The sequence below is a fragment of the Lissotriton vulgaris genome, chromosome 8 (genome assembly GCF_964263255.1).
Source record: "Lissotriton vulgaris chromosome 8, aLisVul1.2, whole genome shotgun sequence".
NCBI lineage: Eukaryota > Metazoa > Chordata > Amphibia > Caudata > Salamandridae > Lissotriton > Lissotriton vulgaris.
The window spans coordinates 1,528,623,197-1,528,630,696 of NC_141696.1; positions in this window are offsets into that span (position 1 = coordinate 1,528,623,197).

Here is a 7,500-nt window from a genome sequence, read left to right on the forward strand (position 1 = left end):
TGTATTCAAGGGGAGGTGGAAGGTAATGCAGACAAGAGTTTACTTTACAAAAAAGCATGAAATGGGAAATATTCATTGTCAAACCTGAAGGTAAGAGAGGTGGAAGCAAGTTTAAAAGGAGGACATAAAGCAAAGTCTATGTTAAATTGATTGTGTTGTAGATCAGTTGGAAAAAATTTGATGAATAGAGAAAAAGTACTACAGCTGATTCCAAGACCTATTTTGTTAGAAGCAAGGAACCTCTCAACTGTGCCGAAACCCAGGATTGAACCAGGGACCTTTAGATCTTCAGTTTAACGCTCTCCCAACTGAGCTATTTTGGCCTTCTGATAGCTGGGGTCTTCATACTTTAATTTGAACCATTTAACAAAATAGATGCAGGACCTGGATTTTTAACCTCATATGGTAGAGATATGTTTTAAGGAGTCCTGTATCATTCCCCAGTTAACTGGTGCAATGGGTAAATAGCATTTTTGGGATCCAGGTTAGGTAGTTGTTTTTTTAAATCTGAATGGACTAGCATTATATTACCCAGATATATTTGGCATGAGTAGGTAAGCAATGTCATCTGACTACTGACATCTGTGTTCACGGGGAAGTGGAATGTGATGCAGACAAGAGTTTACTTTACAAAAAAGGACGAAATGGGAAACATTCATAGTCAAACCTGAAGGCAAGATAGGTGGAAGAAAGTTTAAAAGGAGGACATGAAGCAAAGTCTATGTTGAATTGATAATTTTGTGGATCAGTTGATAAAAATGTTGATAGAGAAAAAAGTACTACAGCTGATTCCAAGACTTATTTTGTGAGAAGCAAGGAACCTCTCAACAGTGCCAAAACCCGGGATTAAACCAGGGACCTTTAGATCTTCAGTCTAACGCTCTCCCAACTGAGCTATTTCTGCCTCCTGCTAGCTGTAGTCTTCATACTTTAATTTAAACCATTTAACAAAATAGATGCAGGACCTGGATTTTTAACCTCATATGGTAGAGATATGTTTTAAGGAGTCATGTATCATTCCGCAATTAACTGGTGCAATGGGCAAATAGCATTTTTGGGATCCAGGTTAGGTAGTTGTTTTTTTAACTCTGAATGGACTAGCACTATATTACCCAGATATATTTGGCATGAGTAGGTAAGCAATGTCATCTGACTACTGACATCTGTGTTCAAGGGGAAGTGGAAGGTAATGCAGACAAGAGTTTACTTTACAAAAAAGCATGAAATGGGAAATATTCATTGTCAAACCTGAAGGTAAGAGAGGTGGAAGCAAGTTTAGAAGGAGGACATAAAGCAAAGTCTATGTTAAATTGATTGTGTTGTAGATCAGTTGGAAAAAATTTGATGAATAGAGAAAAAGTACTACAGCTGATTCCAAGACCTATTTTGTTAGAAGCAAGTAACCTCTCAACTGTGCCGAATCCCGGGATTGAACCAGGGACCTTCAGATCTTCAGTCTAACGCTCTCCCAACTGAGCTATTTCGGCCTGCTTATAGCTGTGGTCTTCATACTTCAATTTAAACCATTTAACAAAATAGATGCAGGACCTGGATTTTTAACCTCACATGGTAGAGATATGTTTTAAGGAGTCCTGTATCATTCCGCAATTAACTGGTGCAATGGGTAAATAGCATTTTTTGGATCCAGGTTAGGTAGTTGTTTTTTTAACTCTGAATGGACTAGCACTATATTACCCAGATATATTTGGCATGAGTAGGTAAGCAATGTCATCTGACTACTGACATCTGTGTTCAAGGGGAAGTGGAAGGTAATGCAGACAAGAGTTTACTTTACAAAAAAGCATGAAATGGGAAATATTCATTGTCAAACCTGAAGGTAAGAGAGGTGGAAGCAAGTTTAGAAGGAGGACATAAAGCAAAGTCTATGTTAAATTGATTGTGTTGTAGATCAGTTGGAAAAAATTTGATGAATAGAGAAAAAGAACTACAGCTGATCCCAAGACCTATTTTCTTAGAAGCAAGGAACCTCTCAACTGTGCCGAAACCCAGGATTGAGCCAGGGACCTTTAGATCTTCAGTCTAACGCTCGCCCAACTGAGCTATTTCGGCCTGCTTATAGCTGTGGTCTTCATACTTTAATTTAAACCATTTAACAAAATAGATGCAGGACCTGGATTTTTAACCTCATATGGTAGAGATATCTTTTAAGGAGTCCTGTATCATTCCCCAGTTAACTGGTGCAATGGGTAAATAGCATTTTTGGGATCCAGGTTAGGCAGTTGTTTTTTTAACTCTGAATGGACTCGCACTATATTACCCAGATATATTTGGCATGAGTAGGTAAGCAATGTCATCTGACTACTGACATCTGTGTTCAAGGGGAAGTGGAATGTGATGCAGACAAGAGTTTACTTTACAAAAAAGGACGAAATGGAAAACACTCATAGTCAAACCTGAAGGCAAGATAGGTGGAAGAAAGTTTAAAAGGAGGACAGAAAGCAAAGTCTATGTTGAATTGATCATTTTGTAGATCAGTTGATAAAAATGTTGATAGAGAAAAAAATACAACAGCTGATTCCAAGACCTATTTTGTTAGAAGCAAGGAACCTCTCAACTGTGCCGAAACCCGGGATTGAACCAGGGACCTTTAGATCTTCAGTCTAATGCTCTCCCAAATGAGCTATTTCGGCCTTCTGATAGCTGGGGTCTTCATACTTTAATTTGAACCATTTAACAAAATAGATGCAGGACCTGGATTTTTAACCTCATATGGTAGAGATATGTTTTAAGGAGTCCCGTATCATTCCCCAGTTAACTGGTGCAATGGGTAAATAGCATTTTTGGGATCCAGGTTAGGTAGTTGTTTTTTTAACTCTGAATGGACTAGCACTATATTACCCAGATATATTTGGCATGAGTAGGTAAGCAATGTCATCTGACTACTGACATCTGTGTTCAAGGGGAAGTGGAATGTGATGCAGACAAGAGTTTACTTTACAAAAAAGGACGAAATGGAAAACATTCATAGTCAAACCTGAAGGCAAGATAGGTGGAAGAAAGTTTAAAAGGAGGACAGAAAGCAAAGTCTATGTTGAATTGATCATTTTGTAGATCAGTTGATAAACATGTTGATAGAGAAAAAAGTACTACAGCTGATTCCAAGACCTATTTTGTTAGAAGCAAGGAACCTCTCAACAGTGCCGAAACCCGGGATTAAACCAGGGACCTTTAGATCTTCAGTCTAACGCTCTCCCAACTGAGCTATTTCTGCCTCCTGCTAGCTGTAGTCTTCATACTTTAATTTAAACCATTTAACAAAATAGATGCAGGACCTGGATTTTTAACCTCATATGGTAGAGATATGTTTTAAGGAGTCATGTATCATTCCGCAATTAACTGGTGCAATGGGCAAATAGCATTTTTGGGATCCAGGTTAGGTAGTTGTTTTTTTAACTCTGAATGGACTAGCACTATATTACCCAGATATATTTGGCATGAGTAGGTAAGCAATGTCATCTGACTACTGACATCTGTGTTCAAGGGGAAGTGGAAGGTAATGCAGACAAGAGTTTACTTTACAAAAAAGCATGAAATGGGAAATATTCATTGTCAAACCTGAAGGTAAGAGAGGTGGAAACAAGTTTAGAAGGAGGACATAAAGCAAAGTCTATGTTAAATTGATTGTGTTGTAGATCAGTTGGAAAAAATTTGATGAATAGAGAAAAAGTACTACAGCTGATTCCAAGACCTATTTTGTTAGAAGCAAGTAACCTCTCAACTGTGCCGAAACCCGGGATTGAACCAGGGACCTTCAGATCTTCAGTCTAACGCTCTCCCAACTGAGCTATTTCGGCCTCCTGCTAGCTGTAGTCTTCATACTTTAATTTAAACCATTTAACAAAATAGATGCAGGACCTGGATTTTTAACCTCATATGGTAGAGATATGTTTTAAGGAGTCCTGTATCATTCCGCAATTAACTGGTGCAATGGGCAAATAGCAGTTTTGGGATCCAGGTTAGGTAGTTGTTTTTTTAACTCTGAATGGACTAGCACTATATTACCCAGATATATTTGGCATGAGTAGGTAAGCAATGTCATCTGACTACTGACATCTGTATTCAAGGGGAGGTGGAAGGTAATGCAGACAAGAGTTTACTTTACAAAAAAGCATGAAATGGGAAATATTCATTGTCAAACCTGAAGGTAAGAGAGGTGGAAGCAAGTTTAGAAGGAGGATATAAAGCAAAGTCGATGTTAAATTGATTGTGTTGTAGATCAGTTGGAAAAAATTTGATGAATAGAGAAAAAGTACTACAGCTGATTCCAAGACCTATTTTGCTAGAAGCAAGGAACCTCTCAACTGTGCCGAAACCCGGGATTGAACAAGGGACCTTTAGATCTTCAGTCTAACGCTCTCCCAACTGAGCTATTTCGGTCTTCTGATAGCTGGGGTCTTCATACTTTAATTTGAACCATTTAACAAAATAGATGCAGGACCGGGATTTTTAACCTCATATGGTAGAGATATGTTTTAAGGAGTCCTGTATCATTCCCCAGTTAACCGGTGCAATGGGTAAATAGCATTTTTGGGATCCAGGTTAGGTAGTTGTTTTTTTAACTCTGAATGGACTAGCACTATATTACCTAGATATATTTGGCAAGAGTAGGTAAGCAATGTCATCTGACTACTGACATCTGTGTTCAAGGGGAAGTGGAATGTGATGCAGACAAGAGTTTACTTTACAAAAAAGGACGAAATGGGAAACATTCATTGTCAAACCTGAAGGCAAGATAGGTGGAAGAAAGTTTAAAAGGAGGACAGAAAGCAAAGTCTATGTTGAATTGATCATTTTGTAGATCAGTTGATAAAAATGTTGATAGAGAAAAAAGTACTACAGCTGATTCCAAGACCTATTTTGTTAGAAGCAAGGAACCTCTCAACTGTGCCGAAACCCGGGATTGAACAAGGGACCTTTAGATCTTCAGTCTAACGCTCTCCCAACTGAGCTATTGCGGCCTGCTTATAGCTGTGGTATTCATACTTTAATTTAAACCATTTAACAAAATAGATGCAGGACCTGGATTTTTAACCTCATATGGTAGAGATATGTTTTAAGGAGTCCTGTATCATTCCGCAATTAACTGGTGCAATGGGCAAATAGCAGTTTTGGGATCCAGGTTAGGTAGTTGTTTTTTTAACTCTGAATGGACTAGCACTATATTACCCAGATATATTTGGCATGAGTAGGTAAGCAATGTCATCTGACTACTGACATCTGTATTCAAGGGGAGGTGGAAGGTAATGCAGACAAGAGTTTACTTTACAAAAAAGCATGAAATGGGAAATATTCATTGTCAAACCTGAAGGTAAGAGAGGTGGAAGCAAGTTTAAAAGGAGGACATAAAGCAAAGTCTATGTTAAATTGATTGTGTTGTAGATCAGTTGGAAAAAATTTGATGAATAGAGAAAAAGTACTACAGCTGATTCCAAGACCTATTTTGTTAGAAGCAAGGAACCTCTCAACTGTGCCGAAACCCAGGATTGAACCAGGGACCTTTAGATCTTCAGTTTAACGCTCTCCCAACTGAGCTATTTTGACCTTCTGATAGCTGGGGTCTTCATACTTTAATTTGAACCATTTAACAAAATAGATGCAGGACCTGGATTTTTAACCTCATATGGTAGAGATATGTTTTAAGGAGTCCTGTATCATTCCCCAGTTAACTGGTGCAATGGGTAAATAGCATTTTTGGGATCCAGGTTAGGTAGTTGTTTTTTTAAATCTGAATGGACTAGCATTATATTACCCAGATATATTTGGCATGAGTAGGTAAGCAATGTCATCTGACTACTGACATCTGTGTTCACGGGGAAGTGGAATGTGATGCAGACAAGAGTTTACTTTACAAAAAAGGACGAAATGGGAAACATTCATAGTCAAACCTGAAGGAAAGATAGGTGGAAGAAAGTTTAAAAGGAGGACATGAAGCAAAGTCTATGTTGAATTGATCATTTTGTGGATCAGTTGATAAAAATGTTGATAGAGAAAAAAGTACTACAGCTGATTCCAAGACTTATTTTGTGAGAAGCAAGGAACCTCTCAACAGTGCCAAAACCCGGGATTAAACCAGGGACCTTTAGATCTTCAGTCTAACGCTCTCCCAACTGAGCTATTTCTGCCTCCTGCTAGCTGTAGTCTTCATACTTTAATTTAAACCATTTAACAAAATAGATGCAGGACCTGGATTTTTAACCTCATATGGTAGAGATATGTTTTAAGGAGTCATGTATCATTCCGCAATTAACTGGTGCAATGGGCAAATAGCATTTTTGGGATCCAGGTTAGGTAGTTGTTTTTTTAACTCTGAATGGACTAGCACTATATTACCCAGATATATTTGGCATGAGTAGGTAAGCAATGTCATCTGACTACTGACATCTGTGTTCAAGGGGAAGTGGAAGGTAATGCAGACAAGAGTTTACTTTACAAAAAAGCATGAAATGGGAAATATTCATTGTCAAACCTGAAGGTAAGAGAGGTGGAAGCAAGTTTAGAAGGAGGACATAAAGCAAAGTCTATGTTAAATTGATTGTGTTGTAGATCAGTTGGAAAAAATTTGATGAATAGAGAAAAAGTACTACAGCTGATTCCAAGACCTATTTTGTTAGAAGCAAGTAACCTCTCAACTGTGCCGAATCCCGGGATTGAACCAGGGACCTTCAGATCTTCAGTCTAACGCTCTCCCAACTGAGCTATTTCGGCCTGCTTATAGCTGTGGTCTTCATACTTCAATTTAAACCATTTAACAAAATAGATGCAGGACCTGGATTTTTAACCTCACATGGTAGAGATATGTTTTAAGGAGTCCTGTATCATTCCGCAATTAACTGGTGCAATGGGTAAATAGCATTTTTTGGATCCAGGTTAGGTAGTTGTTTTTTTAACTCTGAATGGACTAGCACTATATTACCCAGATATATTTGGCATGAGTAGGTAAGCAATGTCATCTGACTACTGACATCTGTGTTCAAGGGGAAGTGGAAGGTAATGCAGACAAGAGTTTACTTTACAAAAAAGCATGAAATGGGAAATATTCATTGTCAAACCTGAAGGTAAGAGAGGTGGAAGCAAGTTTAGAAGGAGGACATAAAGCAAAGTCTATGTTAAATTGATTGTGTTGTAGATCAGTTGGAAAAAATTTGATGAATAGAGAAAAAGAACTACAGCTGATCCCAAGACCTATTTTCTTAGAAGCAAGGAACCTCTCAACTGTGCCGAAACCCGGGATTGAGCCAGGGACCTTTAGATCTTCAGTCTAACGCTCGCCCAACTGAGCTATTTCGGCCTGCTTATAGCTGTGGTCTTCATACTTTAATTTAAACCATTTAACAAAATAGATGCAGGACCTGGATTTTTAACCTCATATGGTAGAGATATGTTTTAAGGAGTCCTGTATCATTCCCCAGTTAACTGGTGCAATGGGTAAATAGCATTTTTGGGATCCAGGTTAGGCAGTTGTTTTTTTAACTCTGAATG